The sequence below is a fragment of the Chrysochloris asiatica genome, unplaced genomic scaffold, assembly GCF_000296735.1.
Source record: "Chrysochloris asiatica unplaced genomic scaffold, ChrAsi1.0 scaffold00051, whole genome shotgun sequence".
Classification (NCBI taxonomy): domain Eukaryota; kingdom Metazoa; phylum Chordata; class Mammalia; order Afrosoricida; family Chrysochloridae; genus Chrysochloris; species Chrysochloris asiatica.
The window spans coordinates 13,302,006-13,318,398 of NW_006408569.1; positions in this window are offsets into that span (position 1 = coordinate 13,302,006).

The window sequence follows — 16,393 nt, forward strand, 5'->3', positions numbered from 1 at the left end:
TATATATATCACAAAATAAATAGCTGTTTCAACCAGGTTTAAGTGTACAATCCAGTGGCATTAATCTTAGTGGCAATGCTATGCAACCATTACCACTATTTATTTATTTTTTAATTACTACAAACAGAAACCCAGTACCGATTCAACAATAACTCCTATTTCTTTCTCTTTCCAGTGCCTATTAATCAATGATTATTTTTTTTGTCTCTATGCATTTACCTATTCTAAATATTTCACCTAAGTAGGATTGTGCAATATTTGTTCTTTTGTGCCTGGCTTAGTTCACTTAGTTTACTAGGATTATTCATATTGTAGCACGTAACAGGAGTTCATTTCTCTTTATGGCTGAATAATATTTCCTTATAATATGAACCAAATTTTGTTTGTGCAGTGATCTGTTGATAGACTGTTGAGTTGTTTCTGCTTTTAGGCTATTTTAATGCTGAATAAATACTGGTGTACAAGTATCTATTTAAGTCTTGGTTTTTAATTCCTTTGAGTATAAGCTTAGGAGTAGAATTGCTAGATCTCATGGTAATTATATGCTTAACTGTGTCATTTCTTTCCTCTGGTAGCTTGAGGTTTAATTTGCTCTTCTTTTTCTAGTTCCTTAAGTTGTCGAGTTAGGTGATTGAGTAGAGATCTTTCTTCTCAATGGATAAGAGATCTAATGGAGAGATACCACATGTATTAGCTGAGGCTCCCCCACCAGAAAAATTAGAACCACTACATGAATAAGATATATGTACACCCATGTTCACCACCATACTATTCAAAATAGTACATACAATAGCAAAAAGGTGGAATCAACCCAAATGCCCACCAATGGAACTATGGATAATAATAGTAAAAAAAAAATGTTTGGTATATACATACAATGGAATATTACTCAACCTTGAAGAATAACAATGAATCTGCAAAACACCCATAACATGGATAAACCTGGAGGTCACTATGATGAGTAAAATTCATCAATCACAAAAGCACAAATACTGTATGAGACCACTCTTGTTAAAAAAAGGTTTTTGTACTTAAAGAAACATTCTTTGATAGTTACCCGTGGATGGAGGGAAAGGGGAGTAATTCACTGGCTAGAATGTAGACATGTGCCAACTTGGGTGAAGGGCAAAAGGTTGGCAGAAGAATGATGAAGGCAAGAGGAGACATGGGGAAGAGTGTAAGAGTTAAAGGGAATAGAGGTAAGTGCTGTTGTATATACAATTCTGCAATAACATTGATATATGGGTAGGTACATGGGCTGAAAGTGTGTGGGAGGAAGAGTGGGGTTATATCCATAAATATATGGAGATTTGACAGAGGACATTTGTACATGGGTATTTGCTACAAACATATCCATGAACACGGTGGGATGGACCTGTCAACAAAAGATGCTAGGATACGGGGCAAAATTGTGAAAACTTCTTAAAGGCATTACCAAACACCTTGAGGGAATGAGTTGCTGCAATGGAAGACTCAGGACCATGGTCAATTAGCATAACATAGTCTACAAAGACAATGTTCTACACTCTGATTTGGTGAGTAGCAACTGGGAACCTAAACGCTCATGAACAACCATCTAAGGTACAACTGTTGGTCTCTCCCTGTGCATAGGAAAGAAGATGAATGAAAAATGAAAATGCTTGTAATCAATTAGCTCAATAGACCAATGGAACATGTGAACATCAGTCTCTACGACCCTGATTCCAGAAGAATTAGATGATGCCCAGCTACCACTACCAACTGCTCTGACAAGGATCACATTAGAAAGTCCTGGATAGAGTGGGAGAAAATGTAGCCTAAAACTCTGCATCATAAATAAAACTAGGCTTACTGGTTTGATAGAGACTGATGAAACCCTCGAGCCTTTAACCTTTAGTTACACTTCAGATATGCAACTGAACTCAACCCGTGGCACAATTTTCATACAAGATATAGATAAGTAAACAGGGGAAACAACACAGCTAGTAAAGGTACATTCATCATAGAATGGTCAACCACTCGAGATCAAAAGACCAGCATTTACCCAATGACAGGATTCAGAAAGGTTGAAAAAGAAGGAGAAATGGAAACAAGAAACACAGTGAGGAAGGGAAATAAGTGATATTACATTGATGATATTGCAATCATTGAGATGAAACAAGCTTCATGATTTGTTGATTGTGAAACTGATGATCTACTCTGTAAACCTTCACTCAATTCACACTAAAAAGTAAACAAACAAAAAATACCCAAAGTGGTCTTAGAGGATCCTGCATTATGCAAATGACATTACCCCCCAAAAGTGGGTTTATAGCATGTTTTGCAATAAGTAGAATACCTTTAAAATGAAAAACAGGAATAAGCGTAAGAACTGTGAGAACTATTAGTACTGTTTTTTAAATTATTTAATAATGACTTTCTTATTACAGAGGTAATACATATTTATTATGGGAAATAAAGTACAGAAAAATATTTAAAAGAAAATTAAAATTACCAACTGCCTAATGCATTATTATTAATATTGTGATTTATTTTTCCAGCTCTTTCACCATGCATCTCTCCATAAATATTTTAGCTTTTGTTTATTTGTCGAAAGGTGGAATTATAAGGTTTTATAAACTCATTTTTTCTATTTAGGAATATATCATAGATTAGTACTATTTTAAACAGGTTGAATTTGAGGTAATTGTGAAATTTTAGGAGGAAATGACCACATAAAATTCCTAGAGATGGCGTCTATGAGGAATGTTTGGTCAGGGAATATGGTGTGGAAATTTTCAATCTTGAAATAAACCTTGAAAACTGGAAATAGGATGAGATCATCCACACTTTTTCTTAGTGTGGGTTACTGAGTTAAGAAAGCAATTGAGTCAGTTGAAATAGAAGAGATAATTTTAGAAAGTGTCACACACAGTTGTAAGAAACCATACTGGACAGAAACATGAAAATCAATTTCTTATTGTGAGCCTAAGTACTTAGCTTCCGGAATAGTAAAAGACATTTTAAGAGGGAAACCACTACCAGTTAAAAGAACAAAAAGTAGGTCAATGGTTGGCATTAGTGTCTGGACCCCTTTACACTCTTAAAAAATGATGTTGATCTCAAAATGTTATTGTCTTTTGGGTTATATCTGTTGGTATTCACTGTGGTGGTGGTGGTGGTGGTGTTGGTGATGGTGGTGGTGGTTATGTGCTGTGGAGTCTTTTCCGACTTATAGCGGCCTCGTATAGGGTTTTGGAGGCTGTACATCTTTACAGGAGAAGAAAGCCTCATCTTTCTCCCGTGGAACAACTGGTAGATTCAAACTGCTGATCTTGTGGCTAGCATCCCAATTTGTAATCCACTACACTACCAGAGCTCCTTTATATTTACAGTATTGAAAGATAAAACAGATAAAAATTAAATATTTATTTGCTGATGCACTTAACATAGCAGTAATAAACTCATCATATATTAGCATAAATAATATTTTCATATAAATGATTACATTTTCCAAAGTATTATGTATATATATTGAGAACAGTGGCATTGTGTTACATTTTTGCAAATATCTGTTATACATGGCTTAATAGAACATATGTCTGCTTCTATTAGTTGACTAATGTACTTGCTTATACAGAGCATATTCAATTAATTGACTTATATACTTACTATAGAATGTTAGTGAAAAACGCAAACCATTTCTTAGCATTATTATGAAAATAATTTTGACTTCACAGATATTCTAAGAGGGTCTCAGGAACTCCTAGTGGGGGGGGTTCTCTGGAGCACACATTGAAAATAGTTGGTATACGATTAGGAAATAGTCAGGAGTAAAAAGGATAGAAAATACTTATTATTTGAGAGTTAGCAAGAATCAAAATTTGATTGACCTGAGTAAATACCTTTTGCACTGTAAATCAGATCACATTACACTTTCCCTGGCTTCCCATTATTCTTTGTGGAAATTCAAAATATTTTGCAAGGTCCTCAAGGCCTTGTAAGGAGTTCTGTTAGTGTAGTGGTTATGAATCAGGCTGCTATTCTCAAGGTCAGCAGTTCGAAACTACCAGTGGTTCTGCAGGGGAAAGATGATGCTTTCTGCTCCCGTAAAGATTTACAGCCTCTGAAACCCTGCAGAGTTGCTATGAGTCAGAACCAACTCCACAGCACATAACCACCACCACCACCAAGACCTTGCACGATTTGGTTCCTTCTGCCTCGTCTTACCACTCCCTCCCTGCAAATACTTATGCTCATTACATTCCAGATACACCAGGCTATCCTTGGGATCTTTGACATTGCCAAGATCTGTCTGACATTAGATACCATGAGATGCTGACTTCTCTGCCTAGAATGCCAACTCATACACAGTTTCCAGGCCTCAGATGAATAGCCATTGTTCAGGGAAGCCTAACCACCTGAACCCAATTTAAACTGAGTTTCCTCTGTTATTCTTTTGCCAATACTTTATTCTTTTCCATAAAAGCACACATCAATTTAGCACTATGCATTTCATTGTGAGATTGGTTATGGCTGTCTCCTGCCACTAGACTGTAAGCATCACAAAGGCAGGGAATAGGTACTTTGTTTAGCACTGTCTTCCCTGTACTTAGCACATGAAGTAGGTATTCTATAAATCTTTGCTGAATGAAAGTATGGGTGAGACAACAGCAATAACAGCAAAGATCAAAAAAGCAGAGGACAATAAATGCTGGCGAGGATGTGGAGAGACTGGGACATTCCTGCATTGCTGGTGGGATTGCAAAATGGTCCAACCTCTCTGGAAAGCAATATGACACTTCCTCAGAAAGTTGGAATTAGAAATACATTATGATCCAGCAATTCCTCTACTTGGTATTTACCTACTAGAAATACGAGCCATAACACGAGTAGATATATGCACACCAATGCCCACAGCAGCACTATTTACAATAGCAAAAAGACACAGACAGCCTAAGTGCCCATCAACTGAAGACTGGATAAACCAACAGTGGTGCATACACACAATGGAATATTATGCTACCTTGAAGAATAACAAGGAAGCTGTAAGTCACCACATAACATAGATGAACCTTGAGGACATTATGTTGAGTGAAATTAGTCAGTCACAAAGTAGAAATACTGCATAGGACCACTACTGTAGAAGACTAAGAAAAAGAACCCATACTAAAGGGAGGGGTTCTTTGCTGGTTACTGAGATGTGTGGGGCTGGGGGGGATGAGGGGAGGGAGGGGAAGGTGGAGCACAGGGTAGGGAATAGACACAAGATAGTTTGGGTGCTAGGGAGGGGGGCAATACACAAGAAGGGGGAGGGAACAGAAGAACAAGGCTGATGGGAAACAATTAGGCAGTTTGCTTGGGCCAAGTGGGACAGAGGTAAATAATAATGTATGTAAAACCTTGGAACAACAGGGCTCTGGGATACAGGAATTGAGACATGGTTGGAATGGGCAAAAGGGGGGAAATCATGTTTAGATGCTTGGCTGTCTTTTGAATCTTGGTTTCTCTGGCATACCATTATAAAATAGACACTTGAGGGGCAGAGAAAGGAATAGCCAGAAATATCACCATAGAAAGCTTGTAAGTCCGTCTTCTGCCTATAACTGATTGGAATACCTAGAATTGTGCTACAACGTGCCCAGGGAAGGAGGCTTCCTGCGGAGCCTCTGCATTGCATAAGACCATAGGTAGAATCCTGAACCCCATTCAGAATCTTCAGAGGTGGGAAATTTTCACTGGAAAGGACAAGCAGACCAGCCTGGAGTGGCTAAAAGAACAGAAGATACTTCTTGAAAGAAAGACCAACAGGAAAAATACAGAACATTAATGGCAGTCCGACTGAATTTATAAGAACAAGGAAGTTGCTTGCCCAGGAGACATCAAGGCAAGTGGTTGGGTCCCCTCATGGCAAACCCCCTTCCAAGACTAAAACGCAATGGGAATACACGAGCAGACATGCGCTCTGACTGGTGACCACGTTGGTCACCGATAAGGGGAAATGAGGGAAAAACAGCAATGAAGCTGTGAGCTAAGCCCTACAATGTTCAATAGACTCCTGTGAACCCAGGTGGAGACCTGGTTGGCCAGCAGTGTTGCAAGACCTGGGGACTCTTGGGCCCAGAGTCAGTGACATAACCACAGAGGACTAGAGTGGAGCGTGAAGCGTCCAGCAGATAAGAAGAGAGGGCATATGCACCCACACTTGCAGATAATACCCAGTTGACCTGGCTTCAGTGACTGGATGATCAAAGCTCAACTAGAAGAAGAAAGAAGAGGAAAAAAAAGAGTAATCTGATACAATTTGATGAACTTGACCTACACCTATGGATGCAGTAGCTCCAAAGAGGGAACAAATCTTTACAGTGATTATCATTCCCACCCCCTCCATACACAGAGTAGACAGGGATGAGCAACCTGGATATTGGCTACCCAAAATGGGGAGGCTAGAAAGGCAAGAAGTGACTGGCTTACAAGATTTCAAGAGGGAGCCTAGATCCAGTGGGCGCAGAGGAAGGTAGACTCTCCACTGAGTAGTATCCAATCTGTCTGGGCGGGGCTAATGAAAGGAGATGGGGATAGGTCTCTTGTGGTGCAATAGTGAATAATTGTTATCAGGACTGACTGTGAGGGCTGGAAATGTAAAGGTAGACATTTTGTAGCAAAAGGAGGGGAGTGATTGACTTTGCAGTACAGGAATGGAGGTCCCTGGGACCATCAAGGGAGAAAAGCAGAGTGAAGGACCCTACCCAGAGAAACAGTAACGCCATAGATGGAGGCAGAGACTAGAATGTGGAGAAATGGAGTGACTGGTGACTCTAGACCCATAGAGGGAGAGGGGCTATGTGCTGATGACCAGGGTACAGGCTTGCAGGGTATATACCCTTTGGTTGGTTGATGATGCATGGATGGGATTGTAACCATGGCAATGAAACGATATAGGATAGGATCAATGTAAAGCTAATGTTCTCTTATGTAAACTATCACATAATTCACAATTAAAAATTAAAAATAAAAAGAAAGTATGGGTAAGAGAACAAAGGGGCCTGTTTCCTTAGTCTGAGAAGGAATTATACATGTTTATTTTGTTGTATAGAAAATTATAACATTCTCGCTCCCGATTTTCATATGAAATACATTTTAAAATCTGCTTATGATAGATCTCAATAATTGTTAGCATCTAATAGCAACTGTTAATATATGTGGCTATAAAAGTCTTCTTATGGCCATTATTAAGCACGTGCTTTAGAAGTACTAAATGCCTTAGTTATTTCAATATAAATGAATAGTTACCTGTAAGCCAATCATGATAATAATTCACTTAAAAGGTTATGATGATGAGGTCACAGAGTTAGAGAGAAGTTCAAGTGCATTTAAATGCCAACAGAACAATCCTAATTGTTCTATATTCTTTTCAAATTCTTTTTCTGGAGTGTAATTTCATCTTTCAAACAGAAATCATGGTACATTTTGAAATCAATTTTTCCTCTTTTCAACAACTCTGATAGTTAAAAAGTGCCAAAAAGTAATATTCTTCAAAGTATTTCCAATAAAAAGACAAACACTAACATAAAGCCAGCTTTCAGATCTGCAAGGGAGGGCATTATATTATCTTTATGAGGGTAGAAATTGTTGTTATTGCCATGTTTGTTTGTGTGGATCAAATATAAATAAGCAAATGGTATATAAATTAAAGACCAAGGTGCTATTCTGTTAACTGTCTGTAATTTTTAATTGAGCTAGTTATTTGAATCCATTATAGCAGTACTACGAATGAATTGCCACTGCACCCTGTTGAGAAGTGTTCGTTTCTGAAGGTTATGATTAATCTCTGTTAGGGAGATATTTTAGTTTGAGAGTAAGGTACAGCAGCATAGATGAGACCTCCAATGAGGGACATTGGGCACAACTGTACATTTTCATGAGCAAGGCTTGATATATGGAATACAAAGTGACTTGCTAAACCCAACGTTTGTTTGTTTTTGTTGCAAATACAAAGGGTTTCAAAACGTTTATGAAAAAATGGATATTTTGAAACCCCCTCGTATTTTTCTTCTCCTTGGAAGTGTAGGTCGAGAAATCGATCCACAGGGTCCATTGGATACAACACTGTAATAGGTAAAGAAAGTAATTTAATTGGCTTGTCGGTTGTTCTCCTGAACCTGGCTTGGGTGGGTGAAAACTAATGTGTTTGACTCTGTTCTAAACAGATGGATGCAGAATCCTGGCCACCAACTGTTCACATCCAGGCTCAAGCTAGCTTCTTCCAATGTGGCTGTTTTCCCCATAGGGGCCCACAGCCGGCCTGAAATGGGCACTCCCTAGCACCAAGCTGGTGACTGCCATTTCACAACTCTTTTTATGAAAGCTGTTTTGGTAGAAAATCATTAAGCTCCCTCTCCTGCTTCCAATCATTATAGCCAAAAGTTAAGGTGCCAGCACCATTCATAGTCTGGTAGTTGATATCTGAATGGCATTGTGATCCGTTGAAATAAGAAATAGTGGTTCGCCAAAACAATTGCATATTGAAAGTGTGCTTTTGAAAACATCTTCCCATTTAGACAAACAACCAAACAAAACTCCTTCATTTCAGACGGTGCACATTGATTTTCTTTATGTAATTGTTATTGACTTTGGTCTTCTAATATTATTGTACTAACATTCTTACTTATTAGAAACAAGATTGAAATAAGTGATATTATACACTATGCATTCTTCTAAGAGAATGCAACCTATGGATTAAACAAATATTTAAAATAATTAAGCCAGAACATTTAAATATTGCTCTCTAGGACTGAATTGTTCTAGGGATCTGGTAATAGCCACTCAATATATGCTTGTTCATTAGTGAATTGTTCACAAATCTTTGAACATCACTTAGCTTCTTTAAGTTTCAATTTCTTTACCTATCCCTGGTATTGGCATAGTTCCTGGAACATAGTAGATGTTCCATAATCACTCGCTAAATTGAATGTATGTAATCCCATTAGTTCTGGGAATAAATGTTTAAGGGTTTCTGAGCGCATGTGTGGTGTCTTTGTTAACAAAAAAAGGCATATCTCTTAAAATCCCTGGCAAATTATTTGAATATTATAAACTAGGCTACTGGGTAACTTGTCCTATAGAGATTGCATGCTCCATTACAATTGCTTATATTGTCCTTTCAAATGGCCATTCAGAAACTAACAGTTTAGTGTGCCTTCTTCCTGATATTCACATTCAGAATTGAACTTCTTGGTCTCATGAGCAAAACTACTTGAAAATTCTGCAATTTCCTGTTGCTTAAATGAGTACAGGGAAATCTTTGGGGAAAAAAAATATAGCTTCAGAAAATTCATCTACAGTGTCAGGATATGGACCTCTAGATGCTGTGTAGGATGCTCTTAAGGGAGGGGAGAAAAGGGACAGAGCCCTCTGTATTTTGGAATTAGGATGGCAAATGATGTTTCTTGAAGAAACCAAAGGGAGACAGGTGCAGACCAAATGAATTAGGAACACCAAAAGATGGGTAAGGAAAATCAGAAGAAAGAATGGATGAGAAAACATAAAGACCAGGTGATAAAGGAGACTTTTTTAAGGGACCACTGAATTGCCAGGAAAGAAACAAGCTGAGTGTCCTTTCATGAAATCCTTAGGTATCAACTGTCCCTTCCTCCCAGTGTCTTCAAAAAGGAGTAACAAAGAGACAGCCAGGAGAGGGAGAAGACCATAGTTTTTAAACCTACATCCCATTTCCATGGCTGTTCTGATTTTTCCATTTCCCATTCTGCCAGAATTCCCTTTTCATAAACTAAGAACTCTTTTCTTATAATGGCTGGTCACAGAATTTCCTTGGCTTCCAAGTGTTTGGAATTACTGGAAGTGACTGGCCAGATGTTTCTTTACCCTCCTTTCAGAACTCTTAGGTGGAGATTGAAGAGGTATATATAACCTGCGAAAAGTCCTTTCTCTGCACAGTTCAGGGTTCTGACATTTCTTTATATGGAATCTTTAATTATTTACACACACACACACACACACACACACACACAAACACACAGAGAGAGAGAGAGCATGTTTTTGTATTGCTTCAGATTTCAGCAAGGTTCCTTTACATACCAGTGGCAAGGAACAGGTTTTATAGCCATACCTTAGCCACTGCTATTTAAAAGCCCAACCAGAAAACGGTATTGGAAGCAGTTACCATTCTCCTACTGAGTCTGGTTGTCATCTTTTGTTTCTTTGTTAGCAGGGCGGTGGGGCAGCAGGGATCCAAATGATTCCCGCCTGAAGCTGAAGGCGGTATTGGAACAAGGGAGATGGGCATAATCGTGCTCTTGATTTCCCGATTCCTCCCCAGAGAGTGTTCAGTTCGGTTTATTTCCTCCCCCTTTGTGGCGTGTTGGGCTTGCAATGCTCCCTCTTTGCAAATACCTGTATCAAAAACCGGGAAGATGGGAACACAAGGTTCTGAGATCTCCCCCTGGCGTCACCCCATACTATCTCTCTTCCGGAGACCGAATCTGGTCCTCCGTTCTGGAGCACAGCGACTAGCCTGCCCGGAAGCCATCCTAGCTGCCACCACCCAGGGAGGGGAACAGCTGGAAGCTTTGGTGCGTGCCTGCCGCGCGGAGATCAACTCGACCCGGTAATTAGCGCCAGCCAAGGCACCAAGGCTCTAACGTGCCTTACTGCAATCCCTAGCGGGCTTCCAACTCGGCTGTCGCTTCTTGCCTTTTTGTCACTGCTTTGACAGAGGAAAATTACAAGCGTGCATGCACAAACACATTCACATACGTCTTTCTATCTGCACTCGAGAAAACCATCAGTACATGTCCATCGCCCAAAGAAGGCTCCACTCTAGGCGCTCTTCTCTTTTCCTCTAGGTTAGCTGTACCTGGGAACAGTCCTGGGGCTCGCCCGATGCTCGGCGCGCCCCCTACCAGATCAGGGTTGGGGTGGCTCAGGGCGGGGGAGTGTGGTGGTGGTGGTGGTGGTGGGGGGCGGGAGTTCACAAGACTCCCTTTTTTTTTTTTTTTCCGGTGCGTGCAGTTCCCCTGGCTCGGCACTTGGTATCTCCCACGGTGCCGCTCTCGCCGGGAAGGGATAGGTGGCTGTGGGCGTTGCCGCCGCCCTTCCCGGAACTGGAGCCTGCTCCCAGCGGGCGCCAACGCTTCCCACTTCAGAATCATCTCAGGCCCAGTCGTACAGAGGTTGGCTGCTGGACAGTGCCTTCAAGCGAGGCGCCCCAAGTCCCGAGCATGCCCAGTCGGACTCCTAAGGTTCCCAAAGCGAGTTTAGGGCAAGCTGATTCCGCTTCTCCGCTTTTTCGGGAAAGCTGAAGTGGGTGGGAAGGGAAGGGAAGGATCTGGGGCTAGTAGCGCGCAGGGTACGCGCTCTCTAGCCTGCCTAGGTAAAGGGCGGGCTCCGTGGGAAGCCCCGGGTCCGGTAGCCAGGTCCCCTTCCAGGGGGTCGTAGCCGGTGCCGACCTGAGGCGCCACTGGGAGGCTGCGTGTGGCTGCCCGCAACACGCCCCCGGGGTCACATAGCCAGTGGGAGGCAGTCGGCCGCGCGCCCCCAGATCCCGACGCACCAGGGCAGGCGGGTCACTTCCGCACAGCACTCCCAGGCTTCTGGGTAGACCTTGTTGCTCTTAAAGGAGGAGAGAAGGGGTAAAGGAGGGGCCCAAAGATTGCTGTCTTTCCTTCGCCTTTTTTTTTTTTTTTTTTTTGCCAAAGTTCTACTGGCAAGAGACTTCACATTCTTTCTAAGTCGATCCTGAGGCTTTGTACAACGCAGCATGCAAAGAGAGCAGCACTGTCTTTGTGTGCGCGCCCGAGTGTGTGTCATGGTTAAGACAAACCATCCCAGGTTGATCCTGAGGTTCACAAACACCCCTCTGTATCTCCACCCTACCCCAACTCACCTCATCCTCTGGAGAAAATAATAAAAACCTAGACCTGCGTTGCTCCTGGCCGGGAGTCAACAACCCATTTGTAGTAGGAAATCTAAATTTCCTTGGCTCACATTTCCAGTCTCAGCTTTCTCCTCTGCTCATCTTTTAAATACCCTGAGCTTTTGCTTCTCCACTTTCCTTCTTCTCCCGGATACCTACTCCTCCAATCCTCCTCCCTCCTCTTCCTCCTGCTCCTCCCCCACTTCCACCCCTTCACCTCCCCCTTTACCCCCCTTGTCTCAGCTGCGGCTAAAACCTGGAGTCTTGGGGAAAAAAAGAAAAAAAAAAAAAAAAAAAAAACTCGGCTGTGGAGCTGTCAAACCGGGCATGCTCAGTAGACAGGTCAGGTTTTTTGGTCTCGAGTAGCGGAGAAACATTTTTTGCACCACCGCGACCAGCTTTAGAGCGCGGCGGCGGCGGCCACGGCAACATCAGTGCAGTCATCAGCTGTGCAGACGCCCAACAACCGCGAGAGCGGCGGGCTCGGGCTCAGCCTGGAGTTCCCCTCCGAGTGCCCTAGAGGCTGAGCTCTCTCTTCTGCTCACACACACACACACACACACACACACACACACACACGCACGCACTCACACTCTCACAGACCCACGCACGCGTGCACACACCACTCTCTTTCGCACACAAGACGACCCTTGCGCTCAGGCACCCACAAGGCAGCGGTCGTCCATTGGCGCCGGAGGAATCGGGTTCGGTTCCTGCCTTCGGTGGCCGCCGGCGGCGAGCACCTTCACCGCCAGCCGGAGGAGAACGATGCGGGGACGCGATCCTCAGCTCTAACAGTAATGTGGATTTACAGTCGATTCCTGCAGGAGCCGGCCAAGGCGCCTGAAGTCCCGGGCACCGGCAGCGTCCGGCGCGGTTGAGCACCTGAGGAGGGGCCGGGGGACTACACCTGGAGACGCCAGCGAAACTTGCTCCTGGACTCGGTAGGTGCGTTTCTCCAGGCCCCCACCTCTTTCCCGCTTCCTCCTGCCCGCTACCCCTCACCTCCCACCCCAAGGATTCCGGGCGAACTTCGCCTGCAGGCTGCGAGCGCGGATGGTGGCTCTTGGCTATAAGCGGCTGGTTGTGTCCGCTCGGGGAGACCTGCCCGAGGTGGCAGAGCTTCTGCCTCCTTCTGCCCACTGTCGCCACTGGCCCTAGGCATCTGGACCACCCAAGGAAGATGGGCAGTCTTCCTTGGCCGTAGTTCAGACTTCCAATTGGCCCTGCATGCGCTGCCCTTCTAGGGCTCCTTGGGCTCCTTGGGTGGCACTTTTGCCAATCAACTCCGCGGGTTCTGAGAGGGGTGCCTCTCGTCTGGAATCTCGCGCGGAACCCTGACGCTCTAACAAGTGGACCTGGACCCTCTGGGCGGGGGGTTTGGTCCGAGAAGAGGAATAGGTGCTTCTTCTCCAGCATCCCTTCCACCTTGAGCATCTGCCGGGTGACTTGGCCACTCTGGTCTAGCTCCTGCAGTTTACCCGCGAGATGCTCAGGGGCTAGGACGCACTTTTAGTACCTGTTTGCTTCTAAATTTCTCTTAGAACCTCACACAGGGAGTCCAGTTTTGGGGTAGAGGGGTGACTCCATGACCTCCTTCGAAACTACTTCGTCGGGGGCCCCACCGGATGCGTCCTCCCTATGCCCCAATCTTTATCAAAAGAGACAGTTTTACGAGGCAGTTGGTGCTCTGGGTACCCTCAGTGTTGGCTTTAACCACGCGCTAAGCTGCGCGGGTTTGTGTTTTCTCATTTCACTATGAGACGTGGTCTCTGGGAAGGAGCCTGGGTCAGCGCACCTGCGGAGCGCCAGGCACCAGCTGGACATGCCTGGGGAAATGTAACCTCACTGTTTCCCCCCACCCCCTACCCCCACGCCTCCGCTCCGCCACGGGCCGATTGCCAATTCAGTTGTAGGCTGCTTTTTCCTAGAGGTGGAGAAGGGGAGGCTGTTAGTGCGACTTGGTGAGTGGATGTGTTTGCAGTCAGGAGTGTATTTAAACATTTCAGCGAACCCAATTGCAGCCGATTGTTTACAATTGCGGAGACTGAGGATCGCACTCTACTAGGAGATGTCTCTACTTCTCTTTCGCCACTGGGAGAGTAGGGGCGGGGGCGGGTAGGGTTTGCAGCTTGTACTCGCCGTCGGCGGCTTTGGATTTAGCAGATCTGCAACCACGGGTGTTGGGGATATGCTAATATGGGTGGAAAAACCCTACATCTTCAATATGGAGCATTTCATCAGGAGACGCCCCGAACTTTCTGGTATAACCCACCCCACCCCCGCATTACTAATGCTGAAGTGCATATGAGGTGGCCCGAACCTTTACAAAGAGAAGTTCTTGGTACCACAAAAGGGAAATTCGTGGCTATTCAATTTTAGAAACCAATAGGAAACGAAACATACCAGTGGATTTTAATAGATACTATTCAGTGACATTTAATTGATCGTGTTTGTGGTAACTAAGGGTCATAGACAGCTTTCTTGAATTTTAGATTGCTGTTCTATGATTATAATTAACAAGCTAGGTGCACTGTACTGTGAGAAGGAATCATTACTGTTTGAGGGAAGAAATTGTAAATGTCTGCTCTAGTATTATCTTTTGACTGATGTATCCCAGTCCATTTTAGTAGTTGAAGCCTTCTGACCTGGAGTATAGGGAACTACAGTGCTTTCACGAAAGTATAGGCTAAGAGGGAACCCCCCCCCCCTTATTTTTAATGAAAAGGTGATTTACAGTTTTAACCTCTGCTCCATGATTATCAGCATTTACTTACTTAGTCTCCCTCCACCCCTTGCTCTTTATACCTGTGGCATGGGGGAAATTAATTTTCATAAGGCATAGTCTGACCCTCAATGCACATAACTAGAAAAGCAGAACCGTTGTTTTGATAGTTTTGTACAAGTTCCTGAGGTTTGTTTTGTGATGTGTTAAATATTTTACTATTGCAAAGTTTTTTGTTTTTTGTAAGACTAGTTGAAAGCTTTGAAGCTTGGCAAAATAATGTTGGAACATTTTAGCTATAAACAAAGATAGTCACAACATGAATTTGAAAAGGTTCAAGTAATTTCTAAAACGAATCTACACTCTAAATGTTATTTGAAAGTTTTCTGGTAGTTCCCCAGAATGTTCTTGAAAAAAATCAAATAAAAACACAGGTGTTTCTGGAAAACACTCAATGAAGAAATGTTAATGTTTATATAATAAAACTAAGCCTAGAGCAATGCCTGATACAGAGAAGAAAACATGTATATTTGAATACATGAGTTAGTATTAACCATTAGTTCTAGGCCACAAATATGAATTGGAAATGGTCAAGTCATTTGATAAAATATGCCATGGGATGGAAATAGAATATTTTGTAATATCATGGAGCTGTGAGGTTGATGAAGTGCGGTTCCAAATATTTATTCATATAGGTGTGTTAAAGATAAAATCAGATTATGTATGTCTTCTAACCCAAAGGCCTAATTTGAAGTCTGCATATCCTAAAGGTCTTGGTGTTTCAAATCAGCAATCTTATGTGTAAAAAACCGTGACATAATCTCATAATCAATGAACAGTGTGCATTTTCCATATTTTTAACATAAGATTCTCTAGGAAGCATAGCAGTCTAGCATTGAAGTTGATTCGGTTCAATATTACTTAGAGTTGCCAAATTGCAAAATATTCTGTTTATGTGTTGTTTCTGAAAACCAAAGAGTTAATTAAACTTTATTTTCCATGAAAGTCTTTAAAATTTGAAAGTGGTAAAATGGTTTAGTGTTAATTAACACAGAAAAAAAAATTATGTTAATGGTGGGTAATTAGAATTCATGTAGTTTTTGTTTGGAACTTGCTTTTCCAGCAAGCCCATCAATTTTAGATTTAAGTATAGTAATCAAGTGTTTGGTGTAGCTTATGATTAATAAATTGCCTTTTGTTTTCCTAACAAAGTTAATTTATTAATACCTCCCTATCTATCTACTGTCTTATCTATGTTTTTAATTGCCAAATGACCTGAGGTTTAAAGAAGACCACTATTTCAAATATGTGTCTCAGTGATTAATGTTTTAGAACAAAGGTTTTCCTATAATTGTCACTTATGTTTGTTCTTACACATGTACACACAACACACACACACTTAGAAGCAATCTCATGAATGCCAAGTATCACATATGAAATATGTTTGATCATTTAATTTAAATGATATATATTCCTTGATATCATAAATTTTAATGTCTACTAAAAACAAACTTCCCATGTGAAATAAAGATTTGAGACCTGGTTAACTAGCATAACTACAAGCAATGACATAATAAAAAATGATGTTAAGAGAGGTTTATCTAGCTATTGTGATTAACAGCATACATCCATAGCTGGAAGTGTAGATGCTGATTATAAAAATGATAAGAAACCAATTTTCAGTACAGTTCCCCTAGACAACAACTTACTTTCAATTATTTTCATATTCTGAATTTTAGATTAGATCACTATTTTGAGCAGAGAGTAAAAATTTT